The following is a 20286-nucleotide window of genomic DNA, read 5'->3' on the forward strand; positions in this document are numbered from 1 at the left end:
GAAACTAAAGTCAAAGAGACAAAATTTTTGGAAAAAGCAAAAACTTTGTCATGCATATGTTCAAGAGATGAAGGGAAATATGCTCACAGGAATGAACAAAGGATGTATCTAAATATATAAATGGAAAATATATGCAAGAACTAAGTGGGAATTATAAAACTGAAAAATACAGTATCCAAAGTAAGCATTAACTAGGTTGATTTAATAACAGATTATCTTATATAATGTCAAAGTAAATAATAATGAAAATATATCACAGCAATACTTGGTATTAAATTAATGCAGTTCTAACTAAAGGGATCATTATAGCTAATATATTTATATTATAAAATAAATAAATAAATATATCTATATATATCCAATGTCTGATTTATCACCTATAAAAGCTGGAAAATAAGTGCAAATTAAATGTATACCAGGAAGTAGGACTAGCATAAATATTGATGGTATAGAAAATGGAGAAAACTGCTGCTTCTGCTGCTAAGTCACTTCAGTTGTATCCTACTGTGCGACCCCATAAACAGCAGCCCACCAGGCTCCCCATCCCTGGGATTCTCCAGGCAAGAACACTGGAGTGGGTTGTCATTTCCTTCTTCAAGAGAAAACTGACAAAGGCAAAAATTGGTTCTAAAAAGTTAATAAAATTGACAAATAATATGAAGGGTTGGTCAAGAGATATAAGAAAAAAAATTTTACCAGTCTTGAGTATAAAAAATTGACTATCACTAGAAACTCTCTAGAAATTAAAGTAAAATGAAGGAACATTAACAGTTTTAGCCAACAAATTCATCTGTTTCAAATTCCTTTAAATATAAAACTTACCAAAGGTTGAAACACTAAGTCTGCATAGTCCTATACCAGTTAGAGTAGAAAATTAAATTTCTTTTAAGTACACTCTCACTAATAAATTTGCAGGCCCAGATTGTTTTATGATAAATTATATCTATTATTTAAGAAATATGAAGACGGAAATGGCAACCCACTCCAGTATTCTTGCCTGGAGAATCCCAGGGATGGAGGAGCCTGGTGGGCTGCTGTCTATGGGATCGCAGAGTCAGACATGACTGAAGTGACTATGCAGCAGCAGCAGCAGCATTTAAGAAATAAGTAATACAAATATTTTTTAAAATAGAGGAGGAAAGAACACATTAACATTCATTTTATGAGGCCAACATAACTAACACTAAATCATGGTAAAGATGTTACAGATTAAAAAAATTGCAGACCAATACCTCTCATAAGTATAAATGGAAAAAATCCTTAAAAAATATCAGATAGTATTCAATAATAAATGAAAGAATAATATATTGTTATCAGGGAAGTAGAATTGCTTTAACATTCAAAAATGATCAATCTAATTAAAAATATTAGTAGATAAAGAGATAACCATATAATTATCTCAAAGATGTTCAAAGTTAAAAAATTTTTAAACTCTTCATGATAAGAACACTCAAAAAACTAAGGATAGAAAATAAATTCCTCAAATTAATCAAAGAGACTTGAAAATCCTACAGATATTATCATACTTAATTGTGAAATGTTTAATATGACCTCCTTCGAGTCAGAATCAATGCACAAAAGTGACTACTTTCATTCAATATTTCTCTGAAAGTTTTAATCATTGCAACAAAAAGAAGTAAAGGACATCAAAACTAAAAAGGAGAATTAGTACAACTTTTTGTGGAACGATGACTTCAATGTTTGTTTTCATAAAAAATTTGTAAAGTATATACAAGGAAATAATTTGAAATAATACCTACCTTGGGCAAGAACACAGGATGCAAGGTTAATGCACAAAAATTAATTTGTATGTTTATATATTAAATCAAACAATTGAAAATGAATTTAATAATATGATTATATTTACAATAATGTCAACATACCATCAGAAAACATTTGACAAGATAAATGCAACATGTCTACATTGAATACCACAAAAAATGGCTGTGGGAAATTCAAAAGGACCTAAGTAAATGGAGACATATAACTTGTTTATAGGTTGGAAGACTCAATATTTTATAATGTCAGTGTCAACTCTAACCAAGTTGATCATTTATTCAATGCAATCCCAATCAAGATCTAGGCATATTTTTTTGCAGAAATGAACAAGCTAGCTTTAAAACTTCACTGATAGTTCAAAAAATCTAGATTATTCCAAGCAATTTTGAAAAAGTTGAATGACTTACACTACCTGACTTACTGTAGAACTGAAAACAAAGTGATAGCTGGCATGAAAATCAGCAAATAAATCAGTGAAATTGGACAGAGAACCTCAAAGTAGACTTGTGCCTATATAATCATTACTGACACAAGCATCATGCGAAGAAAGAAAAGTCTTTTCAACAAATAGTGTGGGAACAACTAGACAGAATAGAAAAAGATAAATCTTGACCTCCTAACTCAAGTGCACAAAGATTAATTTGAGATGGATCACCAATCCAAACATAAAATGCTAAAACTGTAAAGCTTAGAAGAAAACAGGAGGCTATTTTTGTGACTTGGAGGTAAACAAAGATTTCTTAGGCTCAACACAGAAAGCAGTAACCTCCTAGAAAATTGCTAAACTTCATCAAGATTTAAAATTTCTCTTCATCAAAAGGTGTTATAAGAAAGTGAAAAATCAAACCACAGACTGGGAGGATATATATTTACAATGCATATATATCCGATAAAGGTGGCAAAAGATAGGTATCCATCCAGAACATGTAGAGAACTACTACAGCTGAATAACAAATACACAAATAATACAATTTTTACATGTGCAAAAATTTTAAGAAATTCTTCAGAAAGGGAAATACATGAATGGCAAAAAAAGAAAGAAAGAAAGAAAGAAATTTAAAATTCTCAAAATAATTAATCATCAGGAAGCTTAAAATTAAGACTACAATGAGAAATCACAACACACTCATAGAGTGGTTAAAGTTAAAAAGACTAATAGCACCAAATATTGACGAGCATGTAGAGAATTGGACTTTTCAAATGAATAGGACCGAAAAACAGTACCATGGAAAAGGGTGTCAAATTCTTAAAACAACTAAACCTATACTTAACTTGTAACCTAAGTAGTTACCAAAGAGAAATTTAAAAAATGTGTCTAAAAAGAAAAAAGACATGATCAGTATTGTCCATAGCCATGTTATTAATAATAACTAAAATTTGTAACTAAATTAGATGGAAAACAAACCCTTGTATATTCAGACAAAGGAATACTACTCTCCAGTTTAAAAAAGCAAGAAACTATTGATGTATGTAACAGTATAAATGAATTTCAAAAACATTGGCTGAGTCAATGAAGCTTTACGTGAAAATGTACATAGTGTATGATTCCACTAATACAAAGTTCTAGAGCAAGGAAACTATTCTATAGAGGTTGCCGCATGGAATTGAAGACTGAGAAAAGGGCATGAGAGACATTTCCGGGGTTATGGTAACGTTTCATATCCAAAAAGATATGTGTGCTTTAAAAGTGCATGCAATTGTCAAAATTCAGCTTATCTTCACTTAAGATTTATACTTTGAATTGGATATAAATATCACTTCAAAAGAAAAAAAAAAACTGCATACAAATGTTGTACTAGGTGTTAGGAGTAAGTCTCCTGATGGCAATTATTTCAAAATGTATTCAAATATAAGATGGTTAGAGGAATGGAGAGATGAGTAGAAAATACTATATGGGCACATATAGTATTGATGGTATAACTGGTGTGGTGAGCATATGGGCATTCACTATATATTTTTCAAATTGTCTGTTTATTAGAATGTTTCCTGAGGAAAATGTCAAGAGAGAAAGTATTTATACATCCATACACCTATATAAGGTATGCATTTCACTGTATATTTACCTCAAAAAAAGAGAATTGTAACAAAGTGAGACCCCATGCCCCTTACTCCTTGAACACTTGCCTTTATACCTGTATACACTTCTGTACACTTCTCTGCTCTTTTCCCCTTTTTGCTCTTCTCCTCCTCCTTCCCATGCTTTCTTCTCTCTCTCTCCCTATCGTTTGTCACCATTCTTCCTCCTCTATGCCATACCACCACACCAGCCTCTCTCTCTTCAACTCCCTACTCACTGATATCCTCAAGTCAAAACTGGAAGTGGGGGTGGGGGACGTGGCACACAAGTAGATTTTTCAAGTATCTTCATTGTAATTAAAACCATTGCAAATTAATGGCCATTCTTTTTAACAAATCTACAGTCTGATTGCTAAACCATAAAAATATATCATTAATTTTAATTAAAAAAGAATAAAATCACAAAGCTAGTCCAGAGAACACATTTTGAGTTCCACTGAACTGGATGGCAGAGACTGTAGAAATTTCTTTATCATCTTAACTGATAGGTCCTAGTAGCTATAACAAGGCCCAACACATTATAAGGAAGTATCAAGTAAGTATTTATTAAACAGCAAGAGTAGCAAGTGTGTATGTGTGCATTTATTCATGCATACAGGCTTCCCTGGTGGCTTAGATGGTAAAGAATCTGCCTGCAATGATGGAGACCTGGGTTCAGTCCATGGATTGGGAAGGTACCCTGGAGGAGGTCATGGCCACCCACTCCAGTATTCTTCCCTGGAGAATCCCCATGGGCAGAGGAGCCTGGTGGGCTACAGTCAGTGGGGTTTCAAAGAGTCGGACACAACTGAGTGACTAAGCACAGTACAACATACGTGGATACTGTTAAATTACTTAAACAAGAAGACCAAAGATTTTTAAAAAACTCGAATGCAGTGGCAGCCTACGTAAGCAAACCAAAATCTAAGCCTATAAATGCCTCAAGTTTACAAAATCAAAATACTAAGGAAAACCATAACAAATAGCCAAAACATCCAACTAGGTTTTAACCATAGCCAAGTATATAATTTCTTTCTTTGCTTCTACACTTTTTCTCTAGGTCTTTCCCCTGCCTCCTAGTAGTACTCTAACTACTTCTGCTTTGGTGCTGTCTGATTGAAATTGATTTTTTGCTTGATCTGAAGATTTGTAATATGTCTCAATCTATCTTTTGGTAAGGGGTGGGTGGAGAGAGGCAAGGAGGGAAAGAAAGGGACTGGAGAGCCCCAAATAATTTTCTTCATGATTTTGCCCAAGTCAGTTCTACCAGAAACAACACATTTCAGAATGGATAAAAACCATTCTACCCACAGCCATGAGCATAACGCCAAACCTACAATTTTGGAGGGTGCCGCTCAGCTCAATGATCTATCTCCTCTCCTTCTACTTCAAAAGATTCACTCACTGTAAACAGGGTCATATTATGACTTCTGTGGGCCAAGGGCCTCTTCACCTTTGCAGACACTTTCTCCATAAAAAATATTAAAATTATATTTTATGACCATGTTGGTATAAAGACAAATGTATTCCTAACTGGATTTATTATCATGTACTTATTATTTTCATTTTTCTTCAAATTTAAAAGATAGGAAAACCTTTTTTATTTTCATGGACCATTCTAAGTATCATAGACACTAGGCACTGTTCCTTCTATGTCCAGTGGACAAGCTGGTCCTGATGGTTAGGGTTCCCTATTGAATAATAATTTTTTGATAACTTTCTAAAAAAATTCCTTTTTTCAGCAGGCAACCTTTCAATTTCTCTTTCTGAGAGTGGAGAAGTTATCCTGTTATACATTTATCTTCTTCTCAATCAGAGCCTGACTTGATCACAGAGCTTCTATTGAATTGAGAGAGTACATTTAATATGCCCTGGGCTTTTGAATGACAGCAGTGTTAATATGCTCCTCATCCTGTTACCTAATACAAATGAAAAGCCTACTCTTTCTTCTGCAGTCCTGAAATGAATTTAAAAATAAATATGAGTAGTAATCTTTTCTTACCTTAAAAAAACACATCAGGGAGTCCAGTAATTTTGCAAAAAATTACCTTGTATTACCTTTTTCTAGTTCTAAGACCAAAGAACATGGATCGTTATTCCAGGGGAAGCATACATGAAAACCATTCAGTCCAACATATCTTATTTGAGAAACTATATATTCTGTGTTGTGCTCTAGGCACTGGGTTACATGAAACATAAGTAAAGCACTATTTCTGTCCTTAAGGGACTTGAGGTCTACACAAGAAAATAAATAGAGCAGAAATAACATCAACAAAATGTGTTAAATTATATGAAAGCATGTCCATAGGAATAAGTGCCAAGGCAAGCAAGGAAAGTTTTAGAGACCATTCCCAACTATCTTTTCACTTCATATGAGCATTATCTTTATCCACATCCGTGTCACTTGAGTATATATCTATAGGTAGACTATATTTTTCCATTTCATTATCAGATTTGGCTATATGACTTGCCTGCACCAATGGAGTATTAGCAGAAGTGATATTGTTTTGATCACAAACAGAACCTTTAAAGTGAACTGTTCATTTTTACTTGGTCTCTTGAAGATCATTGCCACAAAAATAACATGTCCTAGATAGGTATAATTCTTTCTTCCTGGATCTTAGAAGGAGAATATATATGTACCCAAACAGAGCAAAACTAGGCTGAGTTGCACAAAAACCATCCCACTTACAATAATCAAAAACAAATGTGACTGTAAGCTATTGAGACTTTTTTTTTATTACAGCAAAGGCCAAAAATACATATATGTTTAGCCACCATAGTTTATCACAGATTTTCTATGACCACCCATACATCTGAATCATAAAATCAGATAACAGAGTAATTAACTGATATTGCTACAATTACTTGGAAAATGAACCCTGGACCATGATAGTTTACCATAATTCTTTAAAAAGATCCAGAAAATCATACAATAAAAACATGCATAAAAATCTAATTTTGTGAACATCTTGTGAAATTTGTACTCTCGTTCTTTTCTGATTGCATTGTAACTGGTCTCAAGTCTCAATGAAAGTAATTATGTGAAGCGTAAAAATGTTTCTATTTTGGTTCAAAAACACCATTTCTGGAAATAAGTTTCCAGAAAACTTTTATTGAGAAAAAACAACTCACTAAAGGGCTTTCCTCAAAAGTATCCATGATGGTAGGAAATTATAAAGTTATTCTTAAATATACAGAGTAATGTGGACATATTAAGGAAAATATGGCAATCCTGTTTTATAGAATGTTATGACATGTTCAAGTGGAACTTATGAACCCTAATTATCATCTCACAATTAAAATTTACCAAATACATGAATAAATAATTCACTGATTGAGCAGAAACAACAAAAAATAAATTTAGACCTCTTAAGACTTTAGGTATTGAAATTTTCAGATAAAGAATATAAAATGATTATGCCTAATACATTTAAAGAAATAAAGTCTAAAATACAAAAAAATGAGCAAGAAACAATGAACTATCAAAAATAACCAGGCATAAATGACAATACCAAAAGATCCTCCAAAAATAAAAATATAATTGTTGTATTTATTTGTTTGTATGGTAACTAATGGAAAAATTACTAAACTGGATAATACATTTAAAAATTTATTACTCAGATGCATCTCAGAGATATAAAAAGATTAAAAACTATATGAAAATGCAGTAAGCAACCTAAAAAAATAGAATAAGCCTAACAGATATCCAATTCCAATTTCAGAAAAGATAAAAAGATAGAATGGGAAAAAGGTAATACTGGAAAAGACAGTGGCTGAGAATCAATCCAGTGGCACAAAATTTATCAAGAAAGATAAATAAAAACAAAACCATACTTGCATGCTAAGTTGTGTCTGACTCTGAGACTCAGTGGGTGGTAACCCACGAGGCTCCTCTGTCCATGGGATTCTCCAAGCAAGAATGCTAGAGTGGGTTGCTATGCTGTCCTCCAAGGGATCTTCCTAACTCAGAGATGGAACCCGCATCTATTGCTTCTCCTGCATTGCAGGAGGATTCTTTACTACTGAGCCACTGGGGGAACACCCCGAAACCATATTCAGACACACCAAAATCAAATTTCAGGGCAATGAAGTAAACAAAGAAAATATCCTGCTTATAAACTGACAAACTTTCTAAGCATATGTCTTTCTTATAGCAATTTACCTATAACAATTTACCAAAGACAGACAGAAACCAACACACTGCCCAAAAGGAGAAAATTGTTTTCTGATCCCCCTCCTCTATAACAGTAAGTTTATTAGGCAGAGGATTTTTGGTCCCCATAATCAAAAGGGATAGTTTCACTGATGTTTTGCCACTGCACAAAATGCATTATCTTTTTAGTCTCTAGTTGCAATTTTTTCACTGTGCATACTCTGACTATTAAACCAATGTCAATTGTTTTTCTATGTTTTTATATATTTTAGGTTGCTGCGAGGCATTCTACTTTGATCTTTGTACAGGTTAAGATCATCTAGGTAATATACAACTCCCAAGATTTAAGGGCCTTAAACAATAAAGATTTATTTCTTACTCAGGCAGTTGGCCAAAGGCTCTGTTTCATGTCATACTAACTTAGTGATTCAGGATGAGAAAGAATCCACAGGAATGTCACATTTAGGGAGTAGAAAACAAAATGCCTTACCCAGAATCCGCTTGAAAGAAGTTTCTGCCCAGTTGCAGGTAATAGAGTCATCAGACATCAGGGCCAGGATTAGATTGAGGTAAATCAGGCAAATGAGGCACTTGCCTCATGTACAGAATTTAAAGGGACATCAAAAACCAAAGCAGTCAAGATGTCATGTTTTAACAAAATAATTTAAAAATCAAAAGTAATGAAAAAAATCTGTGATAAAAATGTCAAATTTTAAATAAAACCTGGCTATTGGCTCCTTTAGGGTCAATTTCAGCTATAGAAAACCCCTTTGCCCAAGCTCACAACCTTCCCAGGGAAGTCAGCATCTGGTGACTGAGTGAGATTGGGGTACAAAGGAATAGACATTGAACCCCAAAATATAATGTTGAGTAAAAAATCAAGTTGCAGAAAGACACAAACAAAATGATGCTAACTACTTTTAAATTTTTAAATAAATAAATAATAATAGGTATACAAACATATACATTTTAACATTATGACAAAATTTAAAGCGGTGATGAGCCTTTAGCATTAGAAAAAGAAAACAATATTGAGTGGTAAATCCATAGGAGGCTGAAAAGAAATTGATGATCCTTGACTTCTTGAGGTACATAATGTGTTTGTTTTAGGCTTTCTTTTGCTAACATACATATTAAACTAGATAGATAGACAAGCATTATGAATGACTTCATAACTAAACATAGAAAGATATACATGATATAACCCTATTTAGGTTAATATATATATAATGTACATATTATAATATACTAGAAAAATAAACATGTACATTTACCTAAAGGTATAGTTCAACTAATTAGACATAACCTGAGAAGTATCTGATCAGCTGCCTTGTATGTTGTAGATATCAAAAGTTTATTATGCCAAGAGTACACTTAACTGATGAAAAAGGAGTGATGTTTGAGCTTTTTCACTCACCTCTTTGAAACACATAAACTATTTGACAATGTTAAGTGTTTGACATTGAACTTCAAGCTCAGTCCTTCCCTGCTGGCTCAGCTGATAAAGAACCTGCCTGCCAGTGCAGGAGATGTGAGACATGGGCTTGATCCCTCAGTTGGGAAGACCCCCTGGGAAAGGAAATGGTAATCTCCTCCAGTATGCTTGCTTGGAAAATTCCACAGACAGGAGAGCCTGGAGGGCTACAGTCCATGGGGTTGCAAAGAGTTGGAAATGATGGCGCACACAGGCACGCATGCACACACATACAAACACACACTGGGGAACAAAGGGAATGTGTCTTTTTTCTGCAGTTTCAGTATGGACTTATGGTTTTGGTTAAATATTTCTCAAGTTAAAGAGCTCCTTTATCTGTGGAATATATTAGTGTAGCACATTAGCACATATTGAGATTTAAAATTTGCCAAGGCAAAGCCGACTAAGAAAATACATTAGGGACTCTACTAATAATTGCTAGTAGTTTTTACTATTTTCAGAAATTTAACGCTATTGTACTAAGTCAGATCTTTTGGAATAGTGGATCTACAAATTAACATTAACGAATGTATGCAATCTCTTGCCAAACTCTTGAAATGATAGCTTAATTGAAATTTTTTTAATATAAATTTATTTATTTTAATTGGAGGTTAATTACTTTACAATATTGTATTGGTTTATTTTGAGAATGTTTCTATTGATTAAAAATATCTGCCGTTTCTCATTTTTCCTTTCACTTTGAATGCAACCTCTTTTCTAAGGTCTTTCATCAACTATGTATCATTTTGAAGACTCTATTTTTTCTTCCAATTTTATTGGGATATAACTGACATACAGCACCGTATAAGCTTAAGTTATACAGTGATATGATCTGACTTACACATATGGTGAAATGATTATCACAAGTTTAAATATCTATCGTCTCATACAGATATAAAATTGAAGGAATAGAAAAGTTTTCCTTGATTAGGAAATATTTTCCCTTTTAACAACTGTCACATATAACTTAAAGCAGTGTTAAATTTATTATATTGCACCTTACATCATGAGTAACCATCTCACATCTGGAAGTTTATACATTTTTGCTACCTTGTTTTAACTCTCCTCCCCCAAACCCCCATCTGGTACATGCAAATCTTATTTCTTTTTCTATGAGTTGGATTATTTGGTTATTTTTTGAGATACAATCAATCTACAGCACCACAGCAGTTCTTGATAACACAACATAGTGATTTGATATCTCCATACATTTGAAAAATGATCATCATAATACATCTATTTACTACTGCTATCAAATAAAAAGATTAAATAATTATTGACTATATTCCTCACACTGAACATTTCATACCTGTGACATTAATTTTGTAATTGAAAGTTTGTACCTCTTATTATCCTTCACCTATTTACCTCCTTCCTCCAACTCCCTTCCCTCTGGCAACCACGTGTTTATTCTCTGTATCTGTGACTCTGCTTCTTTTTAGTTATATATGTTTATTTGTTTTATTTTTTTAGATTACACATATAAGTGAATTCATACAGTATGTGTCTTTCTCTGTCTGACTTATGTCAGCAAACATAATATGTTCTAGGTTCATCCATGTTGTCACAAATGGCAAGATAACATTTTTTATGGCTGAGAAATATTTCACTGTGTGTATATATACATACACACACACATATATATACCAAATATTTCTTATCTCTTCATCTATCAATAGACTCAGTGTTGTTGGTTCCATATCTTGGCTATTATAAAAATATAACATGCTGCAATATACATAGGAGTGCATGGATCCTTTTGAACTTGTGTTTCGGTTTCTTCAGATAAAGACATAAATACCTAGGAGTGGAATTGCTGAATCTTGTGGTAGTTCTTTTCTTTTCTTTTCTTTTTTTTTTTTTGAGAAATCTACATAAAATTTTCCATAATATCTGTACCAATTTGTATTCCCACCAACAGGGCACAAGTGTTCCATTTTCTCCACATCTTCACCAACACTCCAATACTATAAAGTGATGAAAGTAGGTACTCTGTCTTGTTCCCTTAAAGGAAATGCTTTCAGCATTTTATCATTGAACATGTAATTAGCTATGGGCTTGTTATACACTGTCTTTATTATGTAGAGGTAAGTTTTCTCTATACATATTTGTGGAGAGTTTCTATCATAATGGACATTAAATTTTATCGAAAGCCTTTGTGCACCAATGAAGATCATCATATAATTTTTATTCTTCAGTTTGTTCATGCAGTATATCACATTGATCAATTTGTGGATCATGAACCTTATTCCATCTTGGGATAAATTCCTGTTAATCATGGTGCATAATCCTTCTAATGTACAGTTGAATTCAGCCTATTAATATTTCATTGATGATTTTAGCATCTATTTTCATTAGAGATATTGGTCCTTTACAACCATCCCAGCACACACCCCAGGCCATGGTGAGTCCTGGCTCCAGCTCCACTAATCTCCAGACACTCCAAGCTTCTGTTTACAAGGAGAGTGTACACACTGGGGAGAAGGAGCCAATATGGACCTGGCACTGCATCTGACCAGGGAGAGGACAGCTATTGCTGGTGCTTGTGGAGGTGGCGTATTGGGAGCTGCTGGAGCTCTGATTGGCATGCCAAGACATCCCAAAAGGTGCATCAGCCTGTGTTGAGCACCCTCTCTAGCCACTCTAGCTCCAGTGCAGCTCACACTAGAGTGAAGGCTGCCATGGCCAAGGAGAGTGCACACTTGAAGGGGACAGAGCAGCTCAGATCTGGCATTGCATTTGAATATGGCAAGGGCCACCATTGTTGGCACTCATGGAGTTGGTGGATCAGGAGCTATCTGGAGCTCGGGATGGCACACTGGGAATGTCCTAGTACATGTTCCAGCCCACACTTGCTTTTGGCCTGTTCCCCTTTGGGGCAGCGTGCCATTGCTGAAAGGGCACAAGAGATACTTGGAAAAAAATAGCTCAGACCCAAATCTCAGGGCTTCTCCTCCAGCACCATGGGACCCAAGCCCACCACTGATAAGGTGATAGTGGCCACTGAGCATAGCAGAAGCTCCAGCTCACACCTGTCACTGGATCTGGTCCCCATTTCTGGCTCCACTTCCCACCAAGGTCACATGGCCCATGCTCATTTCAAATCTAGATCCCAGACAAAAACCACTGGGTACAAACATAATGCATAAGAATAGTCCCACACAAGGACACCTCGTTAAGATCAGGAGAGGCAGCTGTGTCACCTTATTCCACAGAGACAGAAAAATTAAGCAAAATGAGAAAACAGGAATTTGTTTCAAATGAAGAATAAGGGAAAAACAGCTCATGAAACAGAGATAAATAATTTATCAGACAGAGTTCAAATCACTAGTAATAAGAATGCTAAGTGAATTTGGCAAAACGATAGATGAACACAATGAGATTTTTAACAATGAAATAGAATTTTTTTTTAAGATTCAGAGCAGAAGACTAAATCACTAAAATTAAAAATACACTAGGAGGCATTAATCCATTAATAAGTGGATATGCTGCTGCTGCTGCTAAGTCGCTTTAGTCGTGTCCGACTCTGGGCAGCCCACCAGGCTCCACCATCCCTGGGATTCTCCAGGCAAGAATACTGGAGTGAATTGCCATTTCCTTCTCCAATGCATGAAAGTGAAAAGTGAAAGAGAAGTCGCTCAGTCATGTCTGACTCTCAGAGACCCCACGGACTGCAGCCCACCAGGTTCCTCCATCCATGGGATTTTCCAGGCAAGAGTACTGGAGTTGGGTGCCATTGCCTTCTCTGAATAAGTGGATAGAGAAGAAGCCATATGTGATCTAGAAGACAGAATAATGAATATAACCCAATTGGAGCAGCAAAATGAACAAGAAATTTTATTTTTATTTATTTATTTTCATTTAAAATGTATTGGAGTATAATTAATTTATAATGTTGTGTTAGTTTCAGGTGTACAGTAAAGTGAATAATTATACATGTACATACATCCACTCTATTTATGATTCTTTTCCCATATAGGTCATTACAGAGTATTGAGTAGAGTTTTCTATGCTATACAATACATCCTTATCAGTTATCTATTCTATATATAGTAGTGTGTATGTGTCAATCCCAGTCTCCCAATTTATCTCTCCCCCACTTACACCCTGGTAACTGTAATTTGCTTTCTACATCTGTAACTCTGTTTCTGTTTTGTAGATAACTTCATTTGTACTCTTTTTTTAGATGCCGTATATAAGCAATCATATATTTGTCATTCTGTGTCTGACTTACTTCACTCAGTATGACAATCTCTAGGTCCATCCATATTGCTACAAATGGCATTATCTTCTTTTTCAAGGCAGAGTAATATTCCATTGTGTATATGTACCACACCTTCTTTATCCATTCCTCTGTTGATGGACATTTAGGTTACTGCTATATATGGGCTAAGTTGCTTCAGTCATGTCTGACTCTTTGTGACCCTATTGACTGTAGCCCACCAGGCTCCTCTGTCCAGGGGATTTTTCAGGCAAAAATGCTGGAGTGGGTTGTCATAACCTCCTCAAGGGAATCTTTCCAAACTAGGGATTGAACCTGGGTCTGTTATGTCTAGGAGAAGGCAATGGCACCCCACTCCAGTACTCTTGCCCGGGAAATCCCATGGACAGAGGAGCCTGGTAGGCTTCAGTTCATAGGGTCGCTACAAGTCGGACATGACTGAGTGACTTCACTTTCACTTTTCACTTTCATGCATTGGAGAAGGAAATGGCAACCCACTCCAGTGTTCTTGCCTGGAGAATCCCAGGGAGGGAGAAGCCTGGTGGGCTGCCATCTATGGGGTTGCACAGAGTCGGACACTACTGATGTGACTTAGCAGCAGAGCTCTTATGTCTGCTGCACTGAGGCACAGGTGGATTCTTTACGACTAGCACCACCTGGGAAGCCCACACCACCTATGTCTTGGCTATTGTAAATAGTGCTGCAATGAACATCAGGGTCCATGCATTTTTTCACATTATGATTATCTCCAAATATATTCTCAGGAGTGAGGTTGCTGGATTACATGGTAGTTCTGTTTCTTAAGGAAATTCCATACTGTTCTCTTATAGTGACTATGCCAGTTTACATTCCCACCAACAATGTGGGAGATTGCCCTTTCCTGCACACCCACTCCAGCATTTATTTTTTGTATATTTTTGGTGATGGCCATTCTGACTGGAATGAGATGATACCTTATTGTAGTTTGGGTTAGCATTTGTCTAATGATAAGTGATGTTGAGGGTCATTTCATGTGATTTTTACCTATCTGTATGTCTTCTTTGGAGAAATGTTTATTTAGATCTTCTACCCATTTTTAAAATCAAGTGCTAGCAAACCAAGTCTAATGACACATTAAAAGGATAATAAACCATGATCAAGTAGAATTTATCCCAGGGATGCAAGGATTTTTCAATACATGCAAGTCAAACAATGTGATACACCATATTAACAAACTGAAACAAAAAATAACATATGATCATCGCAAAGATGCAAAAAAATGCTTTTGAAAAATTCAACATCCATTTATAATAGAAACTCTCTAGGAAGTGGGCTGAGAGGAATCTACCTCAATATACTAAAAGTCATATATGACAAACCCACAGCAAACATCATTCTCAATGGTGAAAACATGAAAGCATTTCCTCTAAGATCAGGACCAAGACAAATGTACCCATCCTCACCACTATTGTTCAACATAATTTTGGAAGTCCTAGCCATGGCAATCAGAGAAGAAAAAAAAAATGAAAGAAACCCAAACTGGAAAAGAAGTAAAACTATCACTTTTTGCAGATGACATGATACTATACATAGAAAACCCTAAAGTTGCTAGTAGAAAACTATTAGATCTTATCAACAAATTTGGTAAACTTTCAGGATACAAAATTAACAAAGAGAAATCTCTTGCATTCTTATACAGTAACAACAAAAAATCAGAAATAGAAACCAAGGAAACAATCTCATTTACCATTGCATCAAAAACAAAAACAAAATATATCTAGGAATAAACCTAAGGAGGCAAAAGTCCTATACTCAGAATACCACAAGATATTGATGAAAGAAACCAAAGATGACACCAACAGATGAAGAGATATATCATGTTCTTGGATTGGAAGAATCAATATTGTGAAAATGACTATAATATACAAAGCAGTCTAGAGATTCAATTCAATCCCTATGAAATTATCAATGGCATTTTTCAAAGAACTAGAACAAAAATTTTTACAACTTGTTTGGAAATACAAAAGACCCCAAATAGCCTAAGTAATCTTCATAAAGAAAAATGGAGCTGGAGGAATTAGGCTCCCTGACCTCAGACTACACTACAAAGCTACAGTCATTAAGACAGTATGGTGCTGGGACAAAAACAAAAATGTAGATGAGTGGATCAGGATACAAAGTCCAGAGATAAATCCATGCATCTCTGGTCACCTAATCTATGACAAAGGAAGCAAGAATATGCCATAGTGAAAAGATGGCCTCTTCAACAATGATCTTTGGAAAACTAGATAGCTACATGAAAAAGAATGAATTTACAACATTCTCTAACACCATGCACAAAAATAAATTCAAAATGGCTGAGGACCTAAATGTAGGGATGGACACTGTAAAAGTCTTGGAGGAAAACATAGGCAGAACACTCTTCGACATATATCACAACAAGATATTTTCTCAATTCACTCCTTAGAGCTATGAAATTTTTAACATGAGGACATTTAAGTGACCTGAGATAATACAAAGTGTACTAATATTCACATTATATGGGGTCTCAGAAGGAGAACAGAGAAAAAGAAAATTGTTGAAATTAACTGATGAAATTATTGCTGAAAATTTTCCATACCTGAAGAAGAAACAGAAACCCATATGGAAAGCACAGAGAGCCCCAAACAAGACAAACACAGAATCAGACTAAAACATATAATTAAAATGGCAAAATGTGAAGAAAAAGAGACTATTTAAAAGACAGTAAGAGAGTATACAAGAGATACCCCCAAAGGCTATCAGCTTATTTTTCAGCAGAAACTTTGCAAGCCAGAGAGAGTGGCAAGATATATTTAAAGTGCTCAAAGTGAAAAATCTAAAATCTAGAATCCTCTACCTATAAAGGTTATCATTAGAATTGAAGGATAGATAAAGAACTTCTCAGATAAGCAACAACTCAAAGGGGCTATCAATACTAAACTAACCCTAAGGGTCTTCTCTAGGTGAAAAAATGACTAAGAATTAAGAAATTATAGGAAAAGAAAACCCCATTAGTAAAAGCAAATACATGGTAAAAGCTGTGGATCAATCATTTAAATAAGCAAATATGAAGATATGAAGATTAAAAGACAAAAATTGTAAAAGCAACTATGACCACAGTAAACATTTAAGGGATGAACATGAAGATGCAAAATATGACATCAAAAATACAAAATATGGGGGAGCAGAGTGAAAAATGTAGATCTTTTAGAATGTGTTTGAACATAAGTGGCTATTGGTTAAAACAAGTAGGTATAGTCATAGGTATTTGAAACCCATGGTAACCACAAATCAAAAATCTATGGATTATAAACAAAAACTAGAGAAAAATAAAAGCATAAGCATACCACTAAATAAAATCATCAAGCCACAAGGAAAGTAATGAAAAGAAGAAGAAAAGAATATAGAACTGCAGAAACATGGAGGAAACAAGTAACAAAAGGGAAACAAGTCATATCTATCAATACTTACTTTAGATAACAATGGACTAAGTGTTTCAATCAAAAGACATAGGTGGCTGATTGGAACAAAAACCAAGATCAGTTTGTATGCTACTTACAAGAGAATCACTTCAGTGCTAAAGACATACACAGATTGAAATCAAGAGGATGGAAAAAGATCTTTTATATAAATGTAAATGACAAAAAAAATGGAATAGTACTATTCATATCAGACAAAGTAGACTTTAAAACAAACTCTGTAACAAAAGACAAAGAAGGTCATTATACAATGTTAGAAGGATCAGTAAAAGAATATACAAGAATCTAAGATAGGAATACATATATATATATATATATATATATATATATATGGAGATATTAACAGACATAATTTTGTATTATAGTATGACAATACAATAATAGTAGGAAATTTTAACATCTGGGTTGCATCATTGGAAAGACCATCCAGACAGAAAATCAGCAAGGAAACATTGGAATAGTGTCCTTAAATGACACATTAGACCACTTGGATATGATAAATATCCACAGGATAGTCCATCCCAAATCAGCAGAATGAATATTCTTAACAAGTGTATATGAAAAAGTCCCCAGGATAGATCAGATAGTAGGTCACAAAAATAAATCTCAATAAAAAATAAGAGTATAGAAATTAAATTAAACTTTTTCTTTTTCCAAACACAATGGCATAAAATAAGAAATCAATTATGAGAACAAAAAATAAACAACATGCTACCAAAAAAAAAAAAAAAACCTGGAGAGAGGAAAGGCTACCCACTTGAGTATTCTTGCCTGGAGAATTCTATGGACAAAGAAGCCTAGCAGGTGACATTCTATGGAGTCACAAAGAGTCAGACATATTTGAGCAACTAACACACACTTAAAAATAAAGATTGGTCAATGAAAAAACCAAATGGAAATCAGAAAATACTTTAAAATAAATTAAAATAAAAACATAACTTTCCCAAAGCAAAAGCAATTCTAAGAGGGAAGTTTATAATAATATAGGCCTACTTCAAGGACAATAAACAACTTAACCTACTATCCAAAGGAATTAAAACAGGAAAACAGCCCAAAGTCAGCAGTAGGGAGGAAATAATAAATATCAGAGAGGAAATAAAATAAGAGATATCATATGCTATTTTTCTGTATTAGACTTACTTCACTCAGTATGACAACCATCATGAAAGTGAAAGTCATTCAGTTGTGTCCAACTCTTTGTGACCCCATGGACTATACAGTCCATGGAATTTTCCAGGCCAGGATACTGGAGTGGGTAGCCTTTTCCTTGGTTTTTACAAATGATATTATCTTCTTTTTTATGGCTGCATAATATATATATATATATTGGAGAAGGAAATGGTAACCCACTCCAGTATTCTTGCCTGGAGAATCCTGCGGACAGAGAAGGCTGGTAGGCTACAGTCCATGGGGTCACAAAGAGTTGGACACAACTGAGCGACTTCACCTTCACCTTCACCTTCATGTATGTATATACCACATCTTCTTTATTCATTCATCTACCAATGGACACTGAACTTGCTTCTATGTCCTGGACATTATAAATAGTGCTGCAGTGAACACTGGGACCCATGTTCAAACTATGATTTTTTTCTGGGTATATGCCCATAAGTGGGATTGCTGAGTCATATGATAGTTCTATTTTTAGTTTTTTAAGAAACCTCAATCTCCATACTGGATGTACCAATTTACATTTCCACCAGCAGTGTAGGAAGTTTCCCTTTTCTCCATACCCTCTCTAGCATTTATTATTTGTAGACTTTTTTACAGTGGCCATTCTGACCGTTGTGAGGTAGTAATACTTCATTGCAATTTTATTTGCATTTCTCAAATAATTAGTGATGTTGAGCATCTTTTCATGTGCTTTTTCACCATTTGTATGTCTTCTTTGGAGAAATGTTTATTTAGGTCTTCCACCCATTTTTAAATTGGGTTGTTTGTTATTTTAATATTGGGCTGCATGACCTGTTTGTATATTTGGGGGATTAATCCCTTGTGGGTTGCTTCATTTGCAAATATTTTCTCCCATTCTGGAGTTTGTGTTTTTGTTTTGTTTATAGTTTCCTTTGTTGTGAGAAAGCTTTTAAGTTTAATTAGATCCCATTTGATTATTTTTATTTTCATTATTCTAGGAGGTGGGTCAAAAATGATCCTGCTATGATTTATGTTAAAGAGTGTTCTGCCTATGCTTTCCTACAACAGTTTTATAGCATCTAGCCTTACATTTAGGTTTTTTAATCCATTTTTAGTTTACTTTTGTGTATAGTGATAAGGGTGTTCTAATTTCATTCTTTCACATGTAGCTGTCCAGTTTTTCCAGCACAACTTATTAAATAGAGTGTCTTCACAGAAATCTCTGGCATTTCTATACAGAAGATTCTCTTTAAAATATTCGAAGATATATCAAACTAATAAATCTAGCAGAATTCTCTTTCTTGGCAAATATAAATTAGTTGTCAGATTTAGGGGATAGATTGAGAAGTACTTTGTAGAAATAGATTTTTATGTGTCCTACATCTTTTTTCAATAGTAAGAATCTGCCTGCCAAGCAGGAGACATGGGTTCGATTGCTGGGTTGGGAAGATCCCCTGGAGAAGGAATGGCAACCCACTCCAATATTCTTGCCTGGGAAATCCCATGGACGGAGGAACCTAGTGGGCTATAATCCATGAGGTTGCAAAATCCACATGACTTAACAGCTAAATAACAACAACACAGTTCTTTGATACCAGAAATTAGAGGGACATGCATGGCAGCTCATTGCATCCTGAAGTGATTTGTTGTCAGTGGGGGGGCGGGGGGGGATGTAAAACAGGACCTGAGGAAAAGTGGCCTTTATCAGTAATTTATTTAGTATTTACTGTATGCCAAAACCCTATGCTCCACAGAGGTGATAAATCATTGAAAAATACAATGGCCAAGGACCTGGTAAGGTGTGTGTGTGTCTGTGTGTGTCTGTGTGTTTCAACTATTATGCTTCTAGCAGCTAAATTAGCACCTGTCATATGGTAAACACTGTATTTCTGGTGGCCAGGTAGGGAGTGAGGAAGGGAGGAAGAAATAGGGAAGGGAGGAAGGGAGAAAGGAGACTTCAAATCTAATCATATATACAAGCATTAAA

The sequence above is a fragment of the Capricornis sumatraensis genome, chromosome 16 (assembly GCF_032405125.1).
Source record: "Capricornis sumatraensis isolate serow.1 chromosome 16, serow.2, whole genome shotgun sequence".
In the NCBI taxonomy this organism is placed as follows: Eukaryota; Metazoa; Chordata; class Mammalia; order Artiodactyla; family Bovidae; genus Capricornis; species Capricornis sumatraensis.